Source organism: Microtus pennsylvanicus, chromosome 7, assembly GCF_037038515.1.
Source record: "Microtus pennsylvanicus isolate mMicPen1 chromosome 7, mMicPen1.hap1, whole genome shotgun sequence".
NCBI lineage: Eukaryota > Metazoa > Chordata > Mammalia > Rodentia > Cricetidae > Microtus > Microtus pennsylvanicus.
Genome location: NC_134585.1, coordinates 20831534 through 20859400, shown reverse-complemented (window position 1 = coordinate 20859400; position 27867 = coordinate 20831534). Strand labels below are relative to the sequence as shown.

General features: G+C 43.3%; 1 protein-coding gene across 4 annotated transcripts in view; it reads right to left on the bottom strand.

The window, feature by feature from the left end:
- Positions 1-21810, bottom strand: part of Mypn (myopalladin) — a 95915-nt gene extending 74105 nt beyond the window's left edge. The window contains exons 1-2 of one of the 4 annotated variants that reach the window (XM_075980099.1): positions 5174-5241; positions 972-1094 (exon numbers count right to left, since the gene is read on the bottom strand). The gene's annotated coding sequence lies outside the window, so the exon portion shown is untranslated. Of the gene's footprint in view, positions 1-971; positions 1440-5173; positions 5268-21788 lie in introns of those variants that run through there. The other 3 variants (XM_075980098.1, XM_075980101.1, XM_075980100.1) reach the window with 3 other exon arrangements.
- Positions 21811-27867: the final 6057 nt, after the last annotated feature.

The following is a 27867-nucleotide window of genomic DNA, read 5'->3' as shown; positions in this document are numbered from 1 at the left end:
TGAAGATGATCAAATTACCTTAACGATTTGGGAGAGAGAAAAATCTAGACTAGCAGTTTCGTCTCTCGCAAATCACGGCAATCTCCCATCATGGCATGATGGGAGAGACTCTAACGCGCACGCGAACATCTGTGGACAAGGTGATGCCATCTCTTCACGTCATGCACCCCTTTTGACTGGAGACACCGAGTCATCTGCCTTTTCTCTTTGCTTGGATAGTTTTAAAAATATTCAAGCTATGCCTCTAATTACTGCTAAGAGCTAAGAGTACCGTGTACCGGGCCAAACATTTGCCAGTGACCATCAAGTATCTGATGCAGCTGGAGAGAGAGAGAGAGGAAAGGAGGGAGGGAAGAGGAAAGGAGGGAGGGAGGGAGAGGGAGAGAGGGAGGAAGGGAGAGAGAGAGAGGAGAGAGAGAGAGAAAGGAGAAAGAGAGAGAGAGAGCGCAGTGTCTCTTGAGCAGGGCTTTCTGCAGCTGTTGTGTACATTAATCCAGGAGGCAGATCTCCCAACCCTAAATATAGCAAGCAGATCCTTTTACAGGATAAAAAAAAAAAGTTTTAAATGAAAGTCTTCAACCATGGAGTCATACTACTTCAGGTTTGGTTCCTTTAAGAGGGAAGCAGGCATCGCACACATATTCTCCATGCAGACCACATTAGTATAATCGGTGCGTATGCAGAAAATGTCAGTCATATTTGCCACCGCTTCCTCTCTTGACGTACTTTTCCTTAGAACCCAAACAGGGACTCAAATGGGATACCATCTCCGTGAGTCTCATCCCGGTCCAAAAGCTTTGGAATAGAAAGCCTTGTTTTCCATTTAACTGTGTATCTCATCAGACATAATTAGAAAGTTCTCCTAGGTTTTGCTCTTTAGGAGCAGTAATTACTTCTCTGAAATGTCCCTTTCCCCATAGTCAGCAACCCACTGCCGGAACACACTTTCTGAACTTAAATCTGGATATTACCTTGCTTTTTTTTAGGTGACCCAGATGAGGATGTCCAACCCAGGCTCGCTTCTTCCGAGACGACAATTATCCAAGGAGAAGTTTTGGGTGAAAACACGGGAGAAAGGGGAGATTCTTCACGCCCTTGGAAAGAGAGAGCAGCCGTCCATAGAGCACTCCGAGTTAACCTTAGTGTTGGTGAAGATGGCTGTTAGAAGCTGGGCAACCTGTCACCACCGCGGCCAAGAGCATTTGTCAGCTCACGGGTCCCAAGTTATTTTGAGCTGTATAAACCATGTGCCTGTGAAACATTCCGCCTGATTGGACAGGAGAAAACTGAGCAAAGGGATTCCATTGCGGGACAGCACCTACGGGAGTCCGGGGCAGTGGTATTTTTCTACCTATAGAATTTCATTTACAGCTGGAAGCCCGACGTGTTTATTGATTGACATTTTGAATTAATAGCAAATGAGCTATATGACACTCCACCTGTCAAAGAAAATGGCATTACTTTAAAGCGTGTCAGAATTTGTCATTTTTGCTGTTATTAATTTTAAAAAAACAAGTATGTTTATTTTGGTGAGTTTGTGTGTGTGGTGCATGCGGAGGTTGGGTGAACGGGCGTCACCGTGATTCTGTGTAGATGAAGGGCTGGCTTCAGGAGCTGGCTGGCTTCTTCCACCTTATGGGCTGTGGGGGTCAAATGGAGATTATCAAGCTTGTCAGAAGCACCTTCGCCCTCTAAGCCATTTCATTGGTCCAGTATCTTTAATTTTAGTCAATGGAAATCTGACTTTCATTTAACTGCTAAGACACTGAGAAAACCTGTCTACGGGAAGGAAATACAAAGCGGAAATTGACAATTTGAAGCCAAGAGCTTTTTAAAACTGTCCACAGGGACCTAATTCCAAAGCACAGACAAAAAAAAAAATAGAGGAAAACTCCATTGGCTTGAGAATCAATACAGGAACAACACATTTAAACGACCGTCTTCACAACCTTGAGACGGGCTGGCTCATGCCTTTAACCTCTGAGCCATCTCTCCAGCTCAAGCTCATGCCTTTAATTTCAGCACTCAGGAGGCAGAGGCAGGTGGACCTCTGTGAGTTCAAGGCCAGCCTGGTCTACAAGAGCTAGTTCCAGGATAGGCTCCAAACTACAGAGAAACCCTGTCTCGAAAAACAAACAAACAAAAATTAGGTCAGATGTGGTGGCACATGCCTTTAATCCCAGCACTCAGGAGACAGACGCAAGATCTCTGTGAGTTCCAGGCTAATCTGGTCTACCTAAGTAAGTTCCAGGCCAGCCAGGGCTACATAGTGAGAACCTATAAAAATAAACAAATTAAATTAAAATCCCACGAATTGGATAAGCCTAAAAGTTAAATGAGGGCTAGCAAGATGGCTCAGTGGGTAAAGGCTTTCGCTAGTGACCTGAATTCAATGCCTGGGACCCAGTGGTGAAAAAAAAACAAACTTTTGTGTACACACACACACACACACACACACACACACACACACACACAAATAAATGTAACTTTAAAATTAAAAAACGTTCTTTTAAAAAGGGAACTAGAAGGGCGGTTCACAGTTGAGAGCCCTGACTGCTCTTACCGAAGACCTGAATTTGGTTACCAGAACCCGTGTCAGGAAGCTCACAACCACCTGTAACTCCAGCTTCAAGACGACGTTTCTGGCTTCCTCCAGCACTGCACTCACACGCATGTGGACACATGCACACACACACACAGAGACACACATACATACCACACACACACAAGCATACGTACCACACACAAATATACATACACATACCACACACACACACATGCACGCACGCACACACGTATGTGGACACACATATCACGCACACATCACACACACACACACAAAATTGGTCAGGTTAAAACGACTATTGAAACAGTACAATAAACTCTTATTACTAGAACCCAGAGATAACTTCTTGTATTTTATTTTCAGAAAAAAAAAATCAATGCTAGTTGTCTTCTTTAATAAACATAATCAGTAAAAAAAAAAAATGAAAAAAAAATCCTTAACCTGACTACATCTAGTCAGATAGTAGTCTTGTAAAAGTGTAGGTTCTTTGATGATAATTTCATGTATTTTTAGAATATGAGTTTTGAAAAACATTAGCTCCATTAGTACAGATTAAAGGTTGGCTTAACACTGCTGTCTGGTCAGAAGATTACATTCCGAAATTCAGTCTTGAATGCCAGGAATTTTTTTTCCTTCCTTCCTTCCTTTATTTTATTTTATTTTTTTCTTTTTTCCTATGTGTAGCCCTGGCTGTCCTGGAACTCACTCTGCAGACCAGGCTGGCCTTAAACTCAGAGATCCGCCTACTTCTGCCTCCTGAGCGCTGGGATTAAAGGCGGGGATTATTTTCCCAAGGATCATTTTTACATTCTTCAGGCATAAAATATGAAATAGATTGGTTTAAAATTTAGTTTTATTACTAAATCACATAACTGTTTGTAAGTTTCTTTACATCCATTTGTTCAATAAACATTTACCTAATTCGATCTTGTACCAGGCAGTATGTATAAAGAAGTGTGCAAAGTACACGCATCTTCCTGCCCTCGTAGAACTCACTAAGAGATCTTTATCCTCTTCAGCCATCTTGAGACTTCCTATAGCGCATTGGAGAAAGATAAAATCTGTTTATTGGGTCACATCGGAGGGGTCATTGTACCTTTGGTTACCAGGTCTTATGGGGGGAGAAAAAATTATTATTAAGGAAAGACAGGAACACAGGAAGAGCTGAGTTATCTGGTTAGATTGCTTTTAGACATTTCCAACTGAAGCTGGACGGTGGTGGCGCACACCTTTAATCCCAGCACTTGGGAGGCAGAGGCAGGCAGATCTCTCTCTGTCTGTGAGTCCAAGGCCAGCCTGGTCTACAAGAGCTAGGTCCAGAACAAGCTCCAAAGTTACAGAGGAACCCTGTCTTGGGGGGGGGAGAGAAAAGACATTTCTAATTGAATTTAAAATTGGCATATAAAGTAACAGATTTCTGCATGGCATTTTAATAACTACTTGATTTGGTTGCTCTTCTCCTTCCCCGTTCCTCGCTGCTGTCTCTCAGCTGCCCCCATCTCTGCCTATGTCCTTCCCATTTCCAGAGCTTCCACACTCAAAGACTGACCAGAGTTGGTAGGAAACTGGGAATACATACCAGATGTTAGAATTTGCTTAAAATATGAAAGAACTACAGAAGAGGCCAAGAATTTCTGCCCTTTGACATTTTCAAAAACAAACACTGTACACATTTTTGGCTCTTTTAAAAAGCTGAGTATTAGGTATCTAGGTATTACTCAGCAACTACGAGGTGTTTTGTTTATCATATCGCAAACTCTTATTCTAGATTTTGTCTTAGTCCTTCCCTTGCTCATAAGTAACAAACAAATATTGTACCACAAACCTCTTAGTTTTTCTTACCAGAGTTTATTAATATGGAGAAAAAATTTAAAGCTTTTAAAAACCTAACATAGTCATAGATTAACTTACTCGTGACAAGCAAATATAAGGTTACATGTCTTCAGCCTTCCCCATAACACAGGGCAGCCCTGTTACGTATGTTACGTTTTGAGCCGGGTTCTCTACTTGCTTTCAGCTGTTCCTTTAACACAGCTTAATCACACTGGGATGAGCCCTGGGGACTCCAAGGTATCTGGGAATTTACGACGGAGCTGTCTTCACTCGGAGGAGAGACTTGAATCGCCGTGCTAGGAGATTTGCGTAACATTTTGGTTTCCTATTTTCTATATCACCATAAACTCTGATGTCTGAAAGAAACTGTTCCCACGTAGCAAAGTTGTAAGCACTTTGGCTTAAAGTTGCTGTTTTATATTGAGGTTCCCCCTCTGGTATCATATTTAAAGACCAACAATATAAATTCATCTTCCAGGTTTTTGTAATGAAAATCACTTTCACCCCAGAGACAAATTCTTAACCATTTCAAATAAAATGAAGAGATAGAGCATAAGCTATTGTACAACCCTCTTATACAACTGAGAAATACAATGAAATTCTTAAGAAGTTTCTTTTTCACCCTAAGAGCATTAACCTCCGAAAACTGAAAAAAAAAAAATCAAAAAACTATCAATTCAAAACTCATTGGTTATAAGACCTTCTAACAATTCTTTTCCCAAGCTACACAGACCTGTTTACACGCATGAGCCTATAAAGGAAAGTTGCCATTACCTGTATCAGGAGAGGCGCCATCCCTAGATCCAGCTAGGATCACCTAAAGCCCGGCTCGCACTGCCCAGCTTGTAGCAGGCACAAGAGAAGCATGGAGGAAATGTGATACAGCCCAGCCTGAGTAACGAAGGGTATTCACGGGGTTCCGTTGCAGATCCAGGGACAGTCGCTTAGAACACATTGCTCTTTCAGATCGACTTTAATAACCCAGTCTGTAATGATGTTTTTAGCCTGCAGCAGCGGCAGGGTGGATAATAACGGAGACGACGATGGACACAGACACGCTCCACCTCTCAGACCAGAGGTTCCAACGCACATCCACCACACTGAGTGTTAGTGACAGCTCCCTAAGGAATCTCCTTGTCTTATATGCTAACTGAAAACATAAAATACACTTAAAATAAACCAAGAAATTCTGGAAAACAAAATTTAAGGCCTTTGTAAGACATAGGACACAGAGAGGCTTTAATTTATACAAAATAGAGACTATGGGTAATGCATTTAGTTAAGTAAATGTAGGGTACAATCAATTACCGTTACTAAATGCTTCCTGTTTGTGCCCCCAGCTTTAGGGTAGTTAGAGGCTAGAGTGTGGTTTCCAGTTAACACACAGCAATGCTTACTTTATTGTGCTGTCGGTATGAACATGGAAATGTAGCCTATCTCCAAACATATCAAAGCTTATATCGTGTAGATGTAAGTATAGAAAGTATTACCTCCAAGAATCAAAATCTGTTCCCAGAACTTTTAGTTTTTATTTTTAATTATGTGTATGTGTGTGTCTGTGAGAGTGTATGTCACATGTGTGTGGGCCAGAAGAGGGCGCTAAATGCCCCAGAGCTAGAGTTACAGGCAGTTATTCTGAACCACGCAACAAGGGTGCTGGAAACCAAAACCATATGGATTCTGGGAATTGAACCCAGGTCCTCTGCTGGAGCAGTCAGCCCTGTTAAATGCCATCTCTCTAGTCCCTGTTCCCAGACCTTTGTGAAGGTATGTCCTGAGACCGGGTGAGCAGCTCAGTGGGAAAGTGTGTGTGTAGAATGCATGAGCCCCTAGGTTCAATCTGCAGAGCGTGTGTGTGTGTGTGTATGTGTGTGCACATAAACACATGCAAATACACACAAAGGTAAGTGATTAGGCAAGTTTCCTGTTCATGAAACACAAGACCATGTACAATGGATACATGTAATGAAAAAAATCAAGTATCTATTTGGGGGATGACCTCAATTGCTCACAGTTGATATGAGATGGGAATAAAGTACAAAATCAGCCGATTGGTTCTAGGATGTGTGTGTATTCTCATTTTCACATTTCTGAACTTGGTTTGTGGCCCACAACTTGCCAAACTTTCTGGTTTAAAAAAAAAGAAAGAAAGAAAGAACAAAAACAAAGAGGTGTCAGCAGTTAGGAGCACCTGCTGCTCTTGCAGAGGACCTAGGTTCAATTCCCAGCACCCACATGATGGTTCACAACCGTCTGTAACTCCAGTTCTGGGGGATCTGCTGTCCTCTTCTGGCTTCCACAAGCATCAGACATGTAAATGCTGCATAGACGTACATGCAGGCAAAACACTCATACATATAAAATAAGATTAAAACCACAACAAAACAAAGAGTGGTGGAGTTCAGCTCAGGACTCCAGGTTAGGGCATCTCTCATCCCTCACGAGAGAAGCTTTTCCTCGCAGTAGATGCCAGTCGACACAGAGACTCTCAGCTGACCCACGCACAGAGAGTAAGAGACAGTGGGATGCCAGGCCTAAAGGAGACATGCATATCACACCCCTTCCCACAAGCCTTCGGAATCTTTGTGAAGGAGGAGACAGAGAGGTTGTCAGAAGTGGGAGATAGGTAGCGTCAAGGGAGCCGTGTTTGTCTTGTTTCGTTTTTTTGTTTTGGACGCAGCAGCAGCGCAGTTGCATGCTGGAACTCACAGCAACTGCTACAGCAACTGCGACAGCACACACAGGGTCTGTGTAAGCTTGAGCCAGACAAAATCTCACCCTGGAGGTGGGGAAGTGGGAATGAAATCCCACCGCTAGCTGATGTGTGACTGGAATTTGATAGCTGTGGGGAGAGAAGAGACAGTTTTCTATAAGGAGGTGGGACCCCTGGTAGGTAAACTGTTCTCTAGGGCAAACCTAAGAACGGTTGAGCAACACAAACTGAACTCCATAGTGGGAAAAAGATGAAAACTCAAAGTTGGATGGGTAGGAAAGGGGGGGGTTAGACCTAGGAGGAGCTAGGCAAGGGGAGGTGAACGAGCATACTATATTGTATGAAATTCTCAAGGAATAAACATATCTTTAAAATATTCTGTGAGTAACGCTAAGTTACAAAACTTCAAAATAATTAATATCAGATATGTAATCTCAAAGATATTAACTCACCATTTTGGTACAAATGAGTTAGCATTCCTGTGCCGTGCACTAGAAACTTCGCTGAGAGCTTCATGTTGGTTGCACTTCACTTTATGCATTCTTTCCTCATGGGAGAATCTGGGACCTCAAAAGAGGTGAAAAGCGTGTTCTACGTGTTTGAAATGTATCATTCGTGAGCAAAAATAAATATATGCTCATAACCATTGCAAATGATTAAATGCTCCCACTTTTAACATTTTTGTTAAAAGACTAAGTTAGGTTAACGGAATATGAAACATGCCTTTTCTTCTAGTATATACCTTAAAGAGAGTCTATGTAAACTTGTTTGTTTCTGATTGACATGTACTCTGGAATCCTTCAGTATGATTAGACCAATGATAGGTAGGAAAAAATTTAGGGGGCGGGGAATAGAGATGCTTTCGAATATTCGCTACTGCCAGATTTTAGCCTGCGCTGTGATTTACTTTGCAGACAAGCCCAAAACGATGCTCAGAGGAAGGGCTCTGACAGGTATGCAGGGAACCTTCCAGGACTTTTTCAGGTTTCTATTCATTACAGCAATTTGCCGAAATAATTTAAGAGCATTGTTCATTTGAAATGACATTTAAATGTTATTTCTGAGCACATTCACACAAGTCAATAATTTTCTATTTTTGCACGCAAGAGGTAGGTCTGAGTTCTCCCTGTAGAGCGTTCGCGTGGAATGTGCTGGTATGTCAGGCTCTGGGTGATCCCACTCAGAGGCTATTTTTGGGCTAAGGTCGTCTCAGAATCAAAGTTCAGTGCTCTTCTTCAAGATATATGAGTAACACATTAACACCGACAGCAGGAGGGGAGAAAAGGGAAACAGTGTTTCTAACTCCAAGAGTTACTCTCCTTTAATTTCCAGCAATCCCAAGGCTTAATGTTACAGGTGTATACTGGGGCAATTAAGAAGTGTGTCTTTCCCAAAGTAACCCAACAGTGGCGTGCACAGTTGGGAGCGTTCGAACATTGGTCTTCTGGTTTAGAATGCGTCCTCTTATAATTGGTCCCCACTGTCTACTCATGAAAGCCAAAAGAGAATGCTCATCTTGATTTCTATGTTTTGATAGGCAAAGAAGTTGTGAAAACCATTACTCTTAGGGACTTGGTGTCTATTTTACAGAAATAGGAAGAGAAGAGAAAGATAGTTTAACACACACACACCTTAATAAAATTGGCTGAAATAGCAAAGAATCAGACACATTCTGAGAAATTATCATCGTAATTCATGTAGCTTATCATGGAATTAGTAAATGTGTCAAATGGGATGAGTTTGTTGCCGAAAAGGGAAGAGAATAAGGAGAGAGTGTGGAGAATGTTGGCTGTGAAGAATGCAAAAGGAATCTGTATTTTATAACTTTATCTAACCAGTGGCTCCCACCCGCCCTGACACTGCAACCCTTTAATACAGCGCCTAGTGTTGTGGTGACCCTGACCGTAAAACTATTTTGTAGCTACTTCATAATTGTGATTTTGTTACAGTTATAATCTGTTACAAATTGTAGCATCAATATCTGATATACAGGATATCTGATGTGCAACCCCTATGAAAGAATCATTCAACTCCCAAAAGGGTCACAACCCACATGCTGAGTGAGGACCACTGGTCTAAGCTCACATTTTCTCTGCATCTGGTCTATCCATCTGGCATTTCCTTTTTCCTTCCTTCCTTCCTTCCTTCCTTCCTTTGTTTTGTTTTTGTTTTTCGAGATGGGGTTTCTCCTTGTAACTGCCCTGATTGTCCTGGAACTCTCTTTGTAGACAAGGCTGGCATCAAACTCATTGAGATCTGCATGCCTCTGCCTCCCAAATGCTGGGATTAAAGGTGGACCGCCACCACCCACTGCCCAGCTCCCTTTGGTGTTTTCCGGACGTGATAAACTCCCTGTCAAGTAAGGAGAGCATACCTGAATGGAGAAGGACCTAAAAAGAAAATCACTTTTTGTTCCGCTTTTTCATCCACCCTGCTCATCTCCAAACTGCTCTTCATGCATTCTGATTCAAGGCTGGGTTATTTAAAACCCAGTCAAAACAGCCTCCAGGGCCATGGTAATCACCACGTCTGTTCTGTCATTTGGAGCTCCTTGCCTTCATCTTCTAGCCGAGGCAGTAAACTTCAAGTCAAAATGTGGCCGCTGACAGGGTCACTAGTGTCACCAACAGGGACATGCAAACAGATGATGTCGCAGAGATCTTTAAACACAAAAACTGAGGGCAGTGTTCAGTGAACTAGAGGCGAATCTATTTGTCAGCTGCCGACAATATTGCAGATTTCTGGTCAAGAGTAAGAAGAAAACACATATTGTAATAGCCACACTGTGTCCCACATGCACGGGCAATTGTTACGTGCTGAAAGGCCTCGGTATAATTAGAAATGCGATCCTCCTGGCCCTGTGTCAATAGGTCTCACCTTCTGCACAAATCCTGCCTTCAACCAAAACCTCCACCAGCTTTTCCCTGCCTCCTCTCCCGGTTCCTTTCTCACTGTTCCTTTTACTTAGGACGCAATGAAACAGCTAGTGGCTGCCTGTTGCTCTGAACCCCTCATCTCCCTGCCTCCAGCTCCTAAGCACCACACAGGTGTGTGTCTCCATGCCCTGCTCTTTGTATGTAGCTGAATGACACTTGCATTTATATACCCAGGTAAATTCCTTGAGAATCAGACATATAAAAATGCTCTTAAAAAAGATTTGTGGGTGTTCGTGTATGTGTACATATGCCTGAAAGGCTGGAAGAGGGCACTGGATTCCCCTGAAGCTGGAGTTCCATGAGACTTTAAACCATTCACTGTGGATGCTGGGGACAGTCCTCTGGTTCTCTGGAAGAGCAATAAACCCTCTTAACGGATGAGCCATGTTTCCAGCTCCCTCCCCACACATAATATATATATATATATATATAATAAAATTAATTAATTAATTAATTAATTAATTTATTTATTGAGGCATGGTCTCACTGTGTAGCCCTAGCTGTCCTGGAACTCACTATGTAAGACTAGGCTGGCCTGGAATCCAGAGATCTGCCTGGCTCTGCCTCCCAAACACTGGGATTAAAGGTGTGTGCCACTATACCTGGCTTCCCCATAAAAATTTTTAACCATACAATTAAATTGTCAAAGCATAGCACAAAGGAGCTGGGTGACAAATATTTGCCTGTGGCATATCATGAAAATGAAGTATACATTATTAAGTTGTCCTAATTATTAGGAAGTTGTCCTAAATTATTCTCTTAATTCAATACATATTTGCTTACCATTTCCTCTGTGTTACAAGAGATCAAATGGCCTGAAATCTCCTCAATCGTGGCTAAGTTATCCCTCATAGTTATGATATTTAATCCATAAATGCTAGAAAGAATGAAGTCAAATGAAGCAGAGAACTAGAGATGATTGGATATTTGCTGTACACAGGCCACAAAGTGGGGAGCTATATGTGTCCTCGCCCCTGTGATTGCCCAGTTTCCGGCATAACTCGAGGAGGAGAACCCTTGCTTTTGGGAAAGGTTTAGATGTCCATCAAGCCCAAGGATACATGCAAAAGATGCCTCCTAGGAGGTCCTTCCCGTGTTTGCAGTCTCCCGCAGTGGCTATCGGTTTTCCTGAACCTGCCCACAACCTTTGCTTTATATCTGCCCTTGACTTCATTCTATCCCACAGAGAGAAGCCTGGCTTTCTGTTGGTTTCCTGTTTGATTTTCTCTTCCACAGTCTGCTTCTCTTGGGGTTCTGCACTTCCTGCCCCTAAGAGAGCAACTCTGTCCTGTCCCAGGCCTCAGTTTTGGGGAGTCCAGCCCTGGGTTCCAGCCATGCTTTCTATTTGTCCAGAAGTAAAGAATATATTTAAAACTCTCGGCAGCGGTGGTGCACACCCAGCACTCAGGAGGCAGAAGCAGGTGAATCTCTGTGTGTTCAAGGCCAGCCTGATCTACAGAGTGAGTTCCAGGACAGCCAGGGCTACACAGAGAAACACTATCTCAAAAAAAACACCAAAAACAAAAACAAACCAAACCAAAAGAATATAATTAAATTAATATAAATTAAAACATATAATATACACTAATATATATCAAGATCTCAGTGTTAGTTTCTAACTCCCGATTGTATTTACTCTCTAAAATGCAGAGAAAAAGAATGTGTTTCTTAGCTCTGTGCATGATGCTGCGATCCCAGCACAACAGCCAAGCTTTGTTTTTGTTGCCTTAGTTAATATAAAGGTTTAATACAACTCGGGAAGTGCAGGTCATTATCCCTATTTTATAGAAGATGAACCTGAGAAACCAATTACATGCCTCTATGTTTTTTTTGCAGATTCAAGGGTCTGAAAAAGATCACTTAAGATGTACTATGCCATTATTTTCTTTTTATAGAGGAAGAAGCAAAAGATCAGAGAAGAACTCTGTACAAAGCCACGCAGGGATGTGATTCACACCCAAGTCTGTTCGACGCCAAAGCCCAAGCTCTTCTCTACGCCAGCAAACCACCTTTCAGAGGCATCCACACTGGTTAGGAATACATTCAGGAGTCAGTTTGGGCTTGGGGGAACTTTGGCAGAGTAGAATAACAAGGAAGCGTCTGGTGATGTTGGATCATGATGGCTACCAACTCCCTCCAAAGGTCTCCCGACTCCTTTGAAATCCAGATGCTTCAGTCACTCTTGCTTGTCAGAGAAACAACTTGAATTGAAGCAACAACAACAATCAACAGCTCTCTGTATCTGTCTGCAGATTAGGAGGCACAGGACACTCAAGCACGGAATGCTGTTACTCCCCCTCCAGTCTTTCAAGTAGACACAGCCTTAGCGTTTTACCCTTCTAAGTTATTTCCAACATAATGCCATTATAACAAGGAACTGGGGGCCGTGCTCAAACTTTTGTAGCCCCAGTTATTTGGGAGGCTGAGGCAGGAGGAGAGCTTGGGGCCAGGGTTGGAAAGCAGCTTGGGCAATACGGTCGGGTTCATCCTATAAACAAAGGAATACAAGTAAAAGTAGCCGAAGTGCACTGTCCTTGCAGTTGGTCTTCACGTGATTACTAGGAAAGTTGTGACAACCAGGGCCGTGTGTGAGGACACGCCAGCAGTGAAACGCCGAGTCCTGTGGTCACTGCTCATCCGACTAGGGAGATCTTCTCTGGGGGAACACCCTGGACCTGACCGAGCTATAAACGAGAGCCAGAGAGATCTGGGGCGACACTGACAAGAACAAGCAACTGAAAGAAACATTGAAAGATTATTTCATATCTTTAGATAGGAATTGCTATAAACATTATTTTACAGAGCTATGAAAATGGTGAGAATTAGACTGGTTTATTTTATCCATTGAAAGAAATAGAACTGCTTCACGAACTGTACTTTAAAGACCATTTATCCCATCAAAAATATATTTCTTGGCTACTATGGGAAAGCCCCATCTCTAAATGGAGAATTAGATTTGTTTACTTATTTTTAAAATCTATTTATTTCCTTTTTTTCCCCTTTTCTTTTTTTATTTTCTTGGGACAGGATCTTGCTATGTAGCCTTTGCTTGTTTGGAACTCACTATGCAGACTAGCCTTGTCCAGCTTGTTAATTTTGGAGACCAGTCGTGGGGGCTCACACTGTAAGCCCAGCACTTAGAGTTCAAGGTTTCAAGGCCAGCCTGGGCTACATAGTGAGTTCCAGGCCAGCTTGAGTTATATTGTAAGACAGAAAATTAAAAGCAGACAGTAAGCGAAAAGAATTAAGTTGCTATGACAACATAAAGAAGACACCTGTCTGACGGCTACTCACTATACTTATGTCAGGATGGAGTAGAAGAACAAGTTCTTATTTTAATCTAACGCTGTTTTCTCTTCGCCATTAGAAAGTGGAGAGCAGAGACTCTTTCTAAGCCTGGGTAATATTAAATTTGGTTTTTCAAGACAGGGTTTCTCTATGTAAAAGTCCTGGCTGTACTGGTACTCACTTTGTAGACCAGGCTGACATCGAACTCACTGAGATCTGCCTGCCTCTGCCTCCCAAGTGCTGGGATTAAAGGCGTGAGCCACCACCACCCAACTAAAGTCATACATTATTTCTTACATTTAATTTGTGTTCATCATTCAGGACTTTTAGGTCCTTAAAGGTGTTTGTTTTAAGCCATGTGCAGAGGTGCACACTTGTAAACCAGTGCTTAGGAAGAAAAACAGAAAAAAAAAACCACAATAGATAAGATAAACATCATTGTAGAAATCTAGATTTTTTTCCGTTGCTGTTTTAGGGACAGGGTCTCACTATACAGCCCAGGCTGATGTGGAACAACCAATCTTTGTGCTTCTGCTTCCTAAGCACTTGGGAGGCAGAGGCAGGCGTAACTCAGTGAGTTTGAGACCAGCCTGGTCTACAAAAAGAAACAAACAAACAAAAATAAAAAACAAAGAAAGGGAACACCACCTGAAGTTGTCAACCGGCCTCCACATGAAAATGCACACGCATGAACTCACACCTGCACACAGTCATGCATCCCACGCATATACACGGAGAAATCAGGTTCACAGAAGGTGGTAAGAGAAGAAATCAAGTCAGCACTATAACTAGGCAGAATGTAATTGAATTTCGAGTCAGATTCTAACTCCATCATTAATAGTCTGAGAAACCTTTAGCAAGTTATGAAGTCTCTTTTTTTTTGTTTGTTTATTTTGTTTTGTTTTTTGTTTTTTGAGACAGGGTTTCTCTGTGGCTTTGGAGCCTGTCCTGGAACTAGCTCTGTAGACCAGGCTGGTCTCGAACTCACAGAGTTCCACCTGCCTCTACCTCCCGAGTGCTGGGATTAAAGGCGTGCGCCACCACCCAGCCGAAGTCTCTTGATGTTATGGATCTGTTTACTCATTTCTACAAATGGGAAGCCAAGTTCTGTGGTTGGCCCCTAAAGTCCCAACATTCTGGAAGCTGAGGTGGGATGAGCATTTGAACCCAGAGTTTGAGACCAGTCTGAGCAACACATTGAGGCCCTGTAGAAACAAATAAGTGAGTAAAGACGTTAATAAATAGACAAATAAACTTTAAAGAGGAAGTAGTGAGAACCACCACCATAGGAATTCTGTGCCAATTATTAACACGCAGATCGATACCTGGTCCCTCACATGAGAACAATAATGTTAAGCATCACTAAGGTTATAAAAGTGTCTCTTAAGACAGGCATTAGCAGCGTACGTCTGTAATCCCAGCACTCCGGAAGCAGAAGCAAGAGGACTGTCGCAAGTTCGGGGGCAGTCTGGGCCACAGTGTGAGTTTCGGGCTAGCCACGACTCTAGAGCAGGGCTCTGCCACTAAAATTATTAAAGTAAAAACAGAAACAAAAAGTGAGATAAGCATCATCTGGCCTGCTTTGTAAAGTCACAGGTAGTGAAGTTACACAGCTGTGCCGAGCCATAAACTTGAAGAAAGGCCAAAGGCTGAATGGGCCGCCTCGACCGATGACTCAGGCCCTGCCGCAGTTCGGGTTTCCGGACTGATTCAGGCCTTGGCGTCGGTCCTGGGGCTGACAACGAGAATGCCAGTTAGTGCCCAGAGTGATGAGTTTCTGTAACGTGGGGAGCCGTTTATGAAACAAGTGAGTCAGGTCACTAAAACCTCGCGCGGGACCCATCATGATCAGCGGAGCTCAGACTCATGCCAGAGATACACAGAAAAAATGTTCCTCTCTAGTTTCTGTGCTCTGGAAACGTCTGCTTCTGAATTCTGGATTGTCAACTGACCCACGGCCGAGGGGCTAAACATAGCTAAAGCCTTTAGATTATAATTTGATCTGACGGGCCAGGTATCAAACAAGACCTGTGCAGCCAAATAGACTGGCGACAAATATCAGAGCAGTGTATCAGTCTATGGCATGTGCTTTATGACAAGAAAGTAACCGACAGTATCAGTGAGTATCTTATTCCTCATTTAACCTAAATAAAGGATGTCTGTCTGAGGGTAGCAGTCAACACAGGCTCACAGAACTATTCTTTAGTTTAAATGATTTCCAGGGGAGAAACCTGGGAAAGTGGGGGGATATCTTCATTTTTCCATGGTCTTGAATTGTCCAAAATACTAAGGTTGACCAGCACTCAGGAGGCAGAGGCAGGTGGATCTCTGTGAGTTCGGGGCCAGCCTGGTCTACAGAGTGAGTTCCAGGACAGGCTCCAAAGCTACAGAGAAACCCTGTCTTGAAAAAGAAAAAAAAAAGACTAAGGTTGATACATATTAATGCCTCCCAAACAAGAGCCCCCAAAAGACAATGTCAGTCAACTGGAACAGATGTCAAATACAGTACAGTAGAGTTCTAAGACTATTACCAGATCAGCAAGATGGTAAACACTTGCAAAGCAAGCCTGACCACCTGGTTTCATCCCAACACCCAGAGCCCATGTATAAAGGTCAAGGGTGCTGACACAAACTTGTAGTCCCAGCCCTGCCACAGCAGAATGGGAGGTGGGGACGGGAGAACCGTCTGGAAGATGACCAGCCAGCTAGCCTCTAATATACAGCAGAGCAGAAGCAAAAGAAACTCCCAAGAAAGGCAGAAGAATGCTGTGTCCATGTGTGTGCATTTGCCCACACACTAATGATAAAAAAAAAAATAAACAGCAAAAGAAGCAGAGGAACCCTGCTTCCAAAAGGTGGGAGGCAAGAACTTACTCCTGAGAGCTGTCCTCTGACTTCCACAGTGTATCACAGTCTGCATGTGCATACACACATGCATGGGCACAATAGGAAGAGACAAAAATAAAACAATTAAGAAGACCCATTATTTAAAGGTTGAAGAGCTAGCACTACGTTTATTGTTTGCTTACTTGTGATACGGGGGATAGAAACCAAGGGATTAGTATACACTAGGCAAGGACGGTAGCACTGAGACATAGCTTCAATCCCGATAAAACATTTTATTTGCCAGGTGGTGGTGGCACACGTCTTTAATTCCAGGACTTGGGAGGCAGAGGCAGGTGAATCTCTGATGTGGGATTCCCCTCTGTATGCTATGAATATGTGTTACTACTATTGGTAAAAAAAGAAGTTGCTTTGGCCTATGGCAGAGCAGAATAAAGCTAGGTGGGAAAACTAAACTGAACGTAGGGAGAAAGAAGGCAGACTCAGGCAGATGCCATGTAGCTGCCCAAGAAGCAAGATGTGAGGTAACAAGCCACGAGCCTCCTGGTAAAATATAAAATAGTAGAAATGGGTTAATTTGAGATGTAAGAGCTAGCTAGGAATACATCTAAGCGATGTATTGTGCTTAATATAGTTTCTGTGTGATTATTTGGGAAATGAAAGAGCAGTCTCTGTTTACAGATCTGTGAGTTCAAGGCCATCCTGGTCTATACAGAAAGTTCTAGAACAGCCAGGCTGTAGAGAGAAACTATGTCTCAAAAAAAATATGAAAAAGAAAATGTTTTATTTGAAAAATGATTCCTTTTTTGTCTGGTCTATTTCTCATCCAAACCCTGGCAGTAGATTTGCTTTGATGCACATGCTTTACCATTGGCAAACTGTCACGTAGACATGGCATCTCGGTACTAGAAATCATTGGAGTATGAAGTGATTTGCATAGGCCATTGTTTATCTCCAAGTTTCAGTGAACCGTGTCCACATGCATTCAGTGACATGCTTGAGTTATCACTGGACATATCGTTTGCTCTGTGGACAGTATTTACCTATCTCTGAACCAAGTTCACCACCATACTCACTGGGTTTCAGGGTCTAGGCTATCTCTGGCTTTCTATTAGTTGTATCATTTAGGTGGCTGTTTATGCTGTTTTTATGTAGCTGTGATTCAGAACTCAAGTCTTCATGTTTGTACAACAAGCTCTTTATCAAGCCCTCTCCTCAATCTAACTGTACTTTTTAAAAGTTTCTAAAGCCAGGAGTAGTGGCAATTACCTGTAATCTCAAAACTCCGAAGGCTGAAACAGGAGAATTTTCCAGTTCAGGACAGCCTGAGTTATATAGTGGAACCCTATTAATAATTATTTATTAATAATGCTTCTTATATGGGTATAGGATTTTTATTTTTGTTTGGTTTGGTTTTTGGAGTCAGGTTTTCTCAGTGTAACAGAACTGTAGACCAGGCTGGCCTGGAACTCAGAGATCTTCCTGCCTCTGCCTCCCGAGTGCTGGGACTAAAGGCATGCACCACCACACCCAACTGTGTGTGTAGAATTTTTATAAAGATATTTAAAAAAAATTGTCCTAATCCTGTCCCCAAAGTCTCAAGGACACAAGGAGGGAAGAGAATAATGTTTGGGTTGTAGCCCGAGTGGTGGGATATATATCCATTCATCTAATTGTGCAGATATCCTCAGCTCTGTGCTGCTATATCCTAATAGGGAACTGCTCCAGACAGAGGAGCTGAGAGTCCAAAACCAGCCGCGCTGCTCCATAGGCCGCGATCAGCGATTCATCTTTGCCCGCCCAGCAGCACCCTGGCTTTGGGTTTCTTTATGAAGAAAAAAAATAAGTTGGTAAGAAAAGCTGCCATTTGTTTTCCTTTAAAACCTTTTTGTCTCTTTGTGAATCAGCAAATTGGAGCAGCACTTTCGTTTAGTTCTAGCACCCAGGAGGCAGAAGCAGGAAGATGTCTTGTGAATTCAAGGCCTGCCTGGTCTACCTAATGAGTTCAGGCCAACCAGGGCTACATAGTGAGGTCCTGTCTCCAAAAACAAACACAACAAACAAATAGAAAAATAAATTAACAAATTATAACTCTAGCTGGTGGAATACACACGAATAAGGCCCTGGGTTCAATCTTCAGTAATGAAAAAGAATTACTTTGAGGTTTTTTTTTTTTGGTGTGTGTGTGGGGGGGGGGGACAACGTTTATGAGTCTGAGCTTGGAAAGCTGGATGCCAGACAGTAGAACCTGCTAATTTCATCAAGGTAATTATAAGATACGAGATCTATGACAGTCAACTAAGTGGACTGCCCTAAAACCCAACCCTGTGATTCAGCGTGTCATATTTAGCATGAGATAAACACCTCCAAGACAGGTGCGTCTGGGAGACCCTGCAGTAAAATAATTCCACAGTATAAACAACGGACATAGCATTTTGCCTACAATCCTAATGATTCCGTGTGTGTGTGTGTGTGTGTGTGTGTTGCATATGATGCCATGTGTGAGGATGTGCATGACTATGCAGAACGCGTGTAAAAGCCAGAGGAGGACACTGGGTGCCCTGCTCTAACACTCTTTACCTTACCCCTTTGAAAAAGGGTCTCTCAATGAACTGGGAGCTGGCTGATGGCCAGCAAGCGCCAACCATCCTCCTGTCTCCACCCTCCCAGTGCTAGGGTTGCAGGCACTCATAACACAGCCTTTTCCAAGTGCTGGGGTCTACACTTGGGGCCTCATTCCTGTACAGTAAGCACTCTTACCCACAGAGCCATCTCTCCAGCCCCCACACTATTAATATTCCTAATCTAGAACTGCTGATAAATTGGGAACCCAAGAAAGTAAGCCAGGTACCAGGTGGTAGTTGATATTAGTTCAAACTTGACATTACAATTGGTGCTTCTGGTCCGGAACATGAAGCTGCTCCCACAGATTTTATGAAACAATGTCATAGCTGTATTAAGTGCGTATCTACAACTCTATCTTCCTTCCTGTTTTAATAAACAGTTACTTACTGTTTAAAGCACTCTGCTGTTGTGTTAATGCTGTCTTCTAATCTGCTTTGTAGGTTTTATATTATGATTAGATATCTAATATTGAAAGGAGAAGCCAGTTGGTAGTCGTGGCATATACCTTTAACCCCAGCACTGGGGAGGCAGAGTCAGGCAGATCTCTGTGATTTCCAGGCCAGCCTGGTCAACAGAGCAAGTTCCCGGACAGCCAAGGCTACACAGAGAAACCCTGTCTCAGGAAAAAAACGAACAGAATGCATAACCTTAGAATGTACACCTGTGTGCTCTCCCATGTTGTCCTAAATAGACACGTGCCATTCTATCAGGTCTTACTTAGACGATCTTTAAACACCAATCAACATTGGGCCTGGAAGATGACTCAGTAGCTAAGAGCACTGACTGTTCTTCTAAAAGACCTGGGTTTAATTCCCTGCACCCCCCATTTGTAACTACAGTTTCGAGGGACTCGATACCTCTTCTGGCTTCTGCAGGCACTGCAAAAATGTGATGCAAAGACATATACATGCTGGCAAAACACACACACACATATATATACATACACACATATACATATATCATAAATATCATAACTAAAAATCATCATGACTACAGTCAGGCAGTGGTGGCGCATGCTTTTAATCCCAGCACTTGGAAGGCAGAGGCAGGAGGATTCTCTCTGAGTTCAAGGCCAGCCTGGTCAACAGAGTGCCAGGGCAGGCTTCAAAGCTACACAGAGAAACCCTGTCTCGAAATAAATAAATAAATAAATAAATAAAGTCATCATCACTACATAACACTGGTGAAAACCATACAACATTAGACCACTTCACAGTGAGTAATCTTAGACCAATAGATGCTCACTGTGAGCAGACGGTGGAAGTGACGGCAAAACCAACAGCTAACACTTCAATGACAGAGGATTATCTTAAAAAAGAAAACACAGAAGACTATATCAAGAGTACACTTACATGAAATGCCAGAATAGTCAAATTTTACAGAAGCAAAGAGGAAGTCAGTGGTTGCCTGGGCTGTGCATCACAGGTTTGCGGAGGGAAAAGGGCTGGCGGGGACAGGTGAGGTGTTCTAAATCTGCTCAGCCGTGGTTGCAGCCTGCACAGTCCTGCAAATACTCCCAAATCCATTGAGATGAATACACTATGTGGGTGATTGGATGCTATGTGCACTATATCCCAATAAAGTTATTACTATGTTAGTTCTGAATGTCTGTTATTCCTTCGTTCAATCCCTTCAGGTTAAACATGGGAAGATCTTTTCCACTTTCCCTTGAAAGTTTTAACATCAGGGAAGATTTTTAACTTTTAAAAAAAGAAATAAGACATATGAAAATGAATTCCAGAAGAGGAGACAGAAGGCTGCGTTTCAATGGAGAGGAGCTGGGGGGCAGCGGTGGAAGACCATCTGCCTTAACGTGCTGGAGATCTGGGCTACAGCTCTACCACCATCACCACGGCTGGAGTAATAGAGCGGAAACTGGGTGTAGGGGCCGATTTGTTCCCGGGGCTTGACAGGCTGGGCAGAAGGAGCAAGAGTTTGAGGCCAACATGAAACCCTGTCTCCAAACCAACCAGTCAACGGAGAGTGAATGGCTAGTGTCTTGACTGAGAATTGTTCGCTCTCTTCCCTCCCTCTCTCCTTCCTTCCCTCTCTCCCTCCCACCCTCCTTTCCTTTCTTCCTTCCTTGACAGGGACTCATGTAGCCCAGGCTGACTTGAACTCCTGATCCTTCTATGCCCACCTCCCAAGTGCTGGAGCTCCCACTGACAGCAGCTATCACTGCCCAACTGCTAATCCTTTATGAAATAATAGTCGATAACATCCTAGCTCTTCCCAGGACCCTGTCATCTGTTCTCAATCAGCTCAACTATTCTGTATTTCAACCATGGAAAAAGCCCCCTGTTGCCCGCCCGCTGGTCTTGTCTGCATCACGTCAATCTTTCTGGCTCTGCATTATCTCCTCCCTTCCTCTCATCCATCAGCGGCACCTTCCACTGTCCTCTCTCCGCAGGCTTTGCTAATTTCCCAAGGCATCTGTAACACTTAAGAAGGCAGTGTACCATATGCTAGAGAGCCCCAGTTCAAACAGTGGAAGCTAGTTTGGGTGAATGTAATGGGTAAGGATGGATATGAGATTTCTATTATAGAGCTCTTAATAGCTAGATTATTGGAAGCATTATTCATTGTTAATAGCGAATCTTTCAATTCTCTGGATGGCCTCCTAAGAAATTCTCTCTCTCTCTCTCTCTCTCTCTCTCTGTCTCTCTCTCTCTCTCTGTCTCTCTCTCTCTCTCTGTCTCTCTCTCTGTCTCTCTCTCTCTCTCTCTCTCTCTCTCTCTCTCTCTCTCTCTCTCTCTCTGTGTGTGTGTGTGTGTATGATAGCCCACACCTATAATCCCACCATTCAGGAGGCTGAGGTAAGCAGATGACAAGTTTGACATCAGTCTGAGTTACATAGTGAGACCCTGTCTCAGAAACAAAACAAACAAACAAACAAACGAAAACACAATAGGAAGGAAGAATGGGGGGTGGAGGAAGGAAGGGAGGGAGAAATTGCTTCCCCCTCCCCCAATGGGGGCCCTACCTGTCACCAGCAGAGGCTGCAGAGGCTAAGGGGGTTCCTTTGGGAACTCCTCACTAGTTGAAGGCGGAGAAAGAAGTCTGCCTGGCTTTCCCTCCTGGGCTTGCCCATCCTGCTAATTTTAGGCTGCTTCCTCATGCGGCTGCCATGGGTATCAAAGCATGCGGCTCCCCTCGGAGGAGCTATTTTCTCCTGTGAGCCTCACTTGTTTGTTTCCAGCTTGTCTCCCTTCTCCTCCCCCACCCCATATCTGGGGAACTGAGCTGCTTCACTGTAGTATCAATGTATGTAACGTCTTAATATATGTCTTTCAGGGGCTTGGTAGCAAATGTCAAGTCCTAGGTTCAAGTCCAGCACAAAAAAAACTAAAACGAAACTAAGGCAAAATAACAACAAAAACCAAGCAGAAACCCTTTCAGAATAATGCTCATTTTGATCTGAATTTGATCCTGAACTCTAGAGATGAAAGCAAACTTTTCCCACTGAATTTTTGCTGTACCTGCCAGTAGTCGGGTTTCTGCGTCATGTTTGTCAAATAAATATTTACTAGATGGCCCAGGGTCACTGAAACGCACCAGTGAAGGAAGCAGACCTGTGTTAACTGGTGAAACCCTGGTAACCGGGCATTCGTCAAGCCTCCACTCTGCTCCGCGGCAGTAAGTGAGACCCTGTTCCTCAGAAGGCACACGGGTGTCTCCATACCTACAGACCCAAAGGCAAACCTAAGAAATTCCGGCTTAGACTCGGATTTTAGATAATGAAAGGATTTGTTTACTCAGTTTGTCAGTGAAAAGGGACGTGAATACAATTTTCTGTTGGGCACTAGAGGTACTAATTGTGGCCGCCATTGGTCTCTCCAATCAAAAAGGTTGCGATCTAAACAGGAAACACTGCTCAGATGATAACACGTAAAATACTATGTTCCGTCTTCTCTGAGGTCTTGTCTTTTCCGCTAAAGATATTATGTCCAAGCATCTTCATGGGCTTGATAAAGTTTTCTAACAATTTATTTCTCATTTTAAAAATGATAAATGGAAGCCGGGCCGTGGTGGCGCACACATTTACCCCAGCACTTGGGAGGCAGAGACAGGCAGATCTCTGTGAGTTCAAGGCCAGTCTGGTCTACAGGACAAGTTCCAGGACAGTCTCTAAAGTTACTCAGAGAAATCCTGTCTCAAAAACAAACAAACAAACAAACAAAAAGATAATGGTTTGACCCAGTGAGATGGCTCAGCAGTTAAAGGTGGCTTCCTGCCAAACCCGATGACCCAGGTTTGGTCCTCAGAACCCTCTCAGTGGAAGGAGGAAATGAACTTCCCAGAGCTGTCCTCGGACCTCCACAGGCACACCGTGGGCATCTATGCACACCCATACACTGGATCTGTGAGTTAGAAGTCAGCAGGATCTACACAGAGAGTTCTAGGCCAGCCCCTGCTGGCCCCTGCTCCCCTAAAAAAAGTTGAACAGATGAAGTTGGTTGTGGGGGAACACACAGCATCTTGATTTGCTTTCATGTTTAATGAACACTCTTTGTTTGATTTCTTAGTCTGTACATAGATTTTGACAAAGCAATGCGGGGAGCATTGCATTTTTCTTGGTCTAACATTTTCATTATTTTAATATGGCAACTGTAATTTATCTCCTAGAACACCATGGCCTTCTGCTCACTACAGCTCAGTCCCTATCAGTTCTATGTTAAATTTGCAAGAATTCAGTTTTCAAACTCTAATCAGTATCTGCCCTTAAAAATAACGATGCTGTGTTATGAGACGGCTCCGTGGAGAAAGACCCTGGCTGCTAAAGACCTGAGTTTAGTCCCTGGTCCTACACAGTAGAAGGAGAGAACCAATTCCTGAAAATTGTCTTCTGATTTCTACACACAGTGGGTACCCTCTCATCACCCCACCTCTCCTGACACTAAATAAACATGATTTCAAGCTTAAAAAAATGTCAGTGGTTTATTTATTTCTGGATATTAGTCTTTTTTAATCCTTTTCCTTTCCTTTCTTTTTTCTTTCTTCTTTCTTTTTTATTTTTTTGAAGATAGGATCTCATTATGTATCCCTGACTGAGAACTCTTTAAGGTGAAGTTGGTCTCAAATGCATCTACACCTGTCTCATGTTCTCTCATGCCCTCCCCTCTCCTAAGACATGCTTTAGGACAAACCTTTCTGTAGGAGCCAGCCATGATAAGCTAAATATGAACAGATCACCCAAAGGAAGTTCTTTTTTTTTGTTTTCTTTCTTTTATTTATTTATTAATTAAAGATTTCTGTCTCTTCTCCGCCTCCTCCTCCCCCAATCAACTCCCCCTCTCTCATCAGCCCAAAGAGCAGACCGGGTTCCCTGCCCTGTGGGGAGTCCAAGGACCTCCCACCTCCTTCCAGGTCTAGTAAGGTGAACATCCAAACAGCCTAGGCTCCCCCAAAGCCAGTACGTGCAGTAGGATCAAAACCCAGTGCCATTGTTCTTGACTTCTCAGCAGTCCTCATTGTCCGCTATGTTCAGCGAGTCCGGTTTTATCCCAGGCTTTTTCAGACCCAGTCCAGCTGGCCTTGGTGAGTTCCCGATAGAACATCCCCATTGTCTCAGTGTGTGGGTGCACCCCTCGCGGTCCTGAGTTCCTTGCTCGTGCTCTCTCTCCTTCTGCCAAAGGAAGTTCTTTACTGCCAACCATTATCACCTGCCAGAGTTGGACTCAGCCATTGATAAGTTTAATGGAGGCCTGAGTATCAGCAATTTACCTTGAAGCAATACCTGGTTGCAGGAAGGACCATAAACTGAGATTACCGGAGCACCACCCAAGAGCACACCATCCAAAAGAAATGCCAAACTTTCCAACTGCTGTAGACAGGATCACCTGCCAGCACACACTCACCAGAACACCCCTAGATAAATGTCAGCCAATCAGGGGTCCTGAACCTCCAAAACCCCTCACTCCCACCTTTACTACTATAAAACCCAACTCTAACTGAGCTCGGGGCTCTCCGTTTATTCCAATACGTTGAACATGCGGAGAGACCGAGTTTGCAAACTTACATAATATAAAGGCTCTTTGCTTTTACATATGGGATTCGGTCTTCTTGTTGGCTTTTGGGGGACTTTGTGGATTTGGGTATAACACTTTCTACTTTTCCAAAAGAAGCTGTGCTGGGTCTGTTGGTACAAGTTTATAATCCTAGCACTCAGAAAGCTACAGCAGGAGGCTTGGGACTTCGTCGACCTTAGCTACATAGCAATTTTGAGGCCAGTTTGGGCTACACAAGACCTTGTCTCAAAAAAAATTTAAAAGATTAAACTAAGCAAAACATAAACCCAGCCAACCAATCAACCACCACCAACTACAAAAACAAAAAGTATCAATAGATGTTGAAAAAAAATTCCAATCCATTAACTGTGTGTGTATATGTATGTCTGTGGATGCACACATGCACACTCATGAACATGGGAGTCAGGGGACAACTTTTTACAGTCAGGTCTCTCCTTCTACTCTGTGGGTCTTGAGTTCTGGAAGCAGGTCCTTGGTCTTAACTGAAAGCACCTTTGGCCGTTGAACCATTTCACACCTCCCGGGGATCCACACTTGTACTACTTCGTGATGTTCATTACTTAACTCCCAGAGGGTCCATCTTGTGACTACTTGGAGATAAAACCAAGTTAAAATGTGGTGTATCGTGCAGTCGAGTCTTAAGTTTGTTGTTGTTGTTGTTTTTAACAGTTGTGAAAAACAAAGTAAAAAAACCAAACCAACAAGGCAATTTGAGAATGTCCTCTGAGAAGAGAGTAGCGTGGTATCTGGAGCCAAGGCTCTAAGTTCAAGTACATGGACACATCCCCGCACACTGGTCAAGGGCCACATTACATGCCATGCCACGGGCTTACATGTTAGACTGCCAGCGGAGTTTCTGCAGTTAGGTAACGAGGAGCAGGGGGTCACGCGGTTACACAGAGAGAACCTTGAGAGATGGCTCTGGCTTCCATGGCACAAAGATTACTGCTGTTTCACAGAGACGGTGAGAAGAACACGGAGGCTGGGATAACTGTGGTAGTGAAAGTTGAGGAGGTTCCTGCAATAAATACTCAGAAGTACTTTTTTATGTTATTAACTAAGCGAAGTATTTCATAACAATGTCATCAATAAAATTGCTTTTAGTTTAGAAGGGGTTATTTCCCCTCGGCCCTCTCTCTTTGAGAATAGGTCCATACCCACTGATAATATAAAGGATTTTTTAATTTATTTTTTGAGCTATGTTTTGATGTAGCCCAGGCTATCCCTGAACTTGGTAAATAGGCTAAGACAACCTTGAACTGATTGATTATCTTGTCTCTATTTCTCAAGTCCTGGGAATACTGACATGTGGCACCATACCTGGTTTATTTAATTATGGATACTAAGTAGACACTGTACCAATTGCTCTCAATTCCCAGTTCAAAAGACTTTTTAATAATAATTCAAAAGAAAGAAATGCTATTAGGGGCTGGGCATGATTCCTAGCACCGGTAATCCCAGCATTTGCAGGCTGAAACAGGTCCAGTGCCAGGAAGAGGGGGATAACCTAGGCTACACACTAAGTTTCAGGACAGCTAGGGTTACAGAGTTAGACTGCCTATGGTGGTCTGAATGATAATGGCACCACAGGTTTGTGCAGTTGAAAGCTTAGTCATCAGGGAGTGGCTTTACCTGGAAAGAATTTAGGTGTTGTGGCTCGCTGCAGGTGGGCTTTGAGGTTTCAAAAATCTTCTCTCTGTTTCTCTGTCTCTCTCTCTCCCTCCCTCCCTCTCCCTCTGTCTCTCTCTCTGTATCTCTGTCTCTCTCTGTATCTCTGTCTCTCTCTGTATCTCTGTCTTTCTCTCTGTATCTCTGTCTCTCTCTGTCTCTCTCTCTCCCTCTGTCTCTCTCTCTCTGTATCTCTGTCTCTCTCTTTCTCTCCAGGTCAGAATGTACTCTCAACTATTACTTTTTCTGCCTCCATGCCACATGCTCCTTGCCGTGACGATAATGAACTAATCTCTTAAACTGGAAGCAAGCCCACAATTAAATGTGTTTTTTTTTCTTCATAAGAGTTGCCATGGTCCTGGTGTCTCTTCACAGCAATAGAACAGTGACTAAGACACTGTCTTGGGAAACTAAAACAAGGAGCTGGAGCAGTGACTCAGCAGTTAAGAGCACTGGCTGCTCTAGCAGAAGATCTGAATTTGGTTCCCAGCACTCACACGGTGGCTCACACCCATCTGTAGCTCGATTTTCAAAAGATCAGACACCTTATCTGGCCTCTCTAGGCACCACACAATCACATGGTACAGAGGCACACATGTAGGCAAAACATCTATACACAGAAGATAAAAATGAGTTAAAAAGAAAAACAGCTGTGGATCACATTATACTCTTCCCTGACAAATTCCTGTGTTGAAATCCTTTCACTCACTATGCCAGAAAGTGGCTACAGGTTCTTTGAGGAGGTAAAGTACAGCGAGGTCCCAAGACCCTAACCTGTTATGATTCTGCACTTTACAAGAACAAAGACAGGACCAGAATACAGAAAGCAAAGCAAAGACCGTGGGAACACACAGCAAGGAGGTGGCTATTAGAAAGCAAGCCTAGGAAACAGTCCTGGGGTGGGGGTGGGGGTGGGAACCTGCTGACACCTTCATCATGGACTTTCAGCTTCCAAGGCTGTGAGAAAATAAATTATTTAGGTTATGTTTTTCCTTTTATTTTTTCTTTCGTGCTAATAGGGATAAAACCCAGATTCTTTCACATGCTAAGCAAGCACTGTACCATGGAGCTACACTCCAACCCTGTATTTAAGTGAGAAACACTTGGTTTTGGGTCGGCATGGGCTCCCTGCTGTCCTGTCTCCCCGCCATGCGCTAGGCCACCTGAGAGTGTCACTCTAGATAAAACGATGGGCATTTTGATTAGGTTTGATTCGACCAAATTGGATTTCTTGTGCTGGCCAAGCTGTTCTTTTCTTATCACAAACAATGACGACAAAAAAAAAAAAAACTAAAGCAAACTGAAACCTCATCTTCATCTTCCTTCAACAGTCTTCATGTTTGTAAATGGCATTTGCTACTCGTG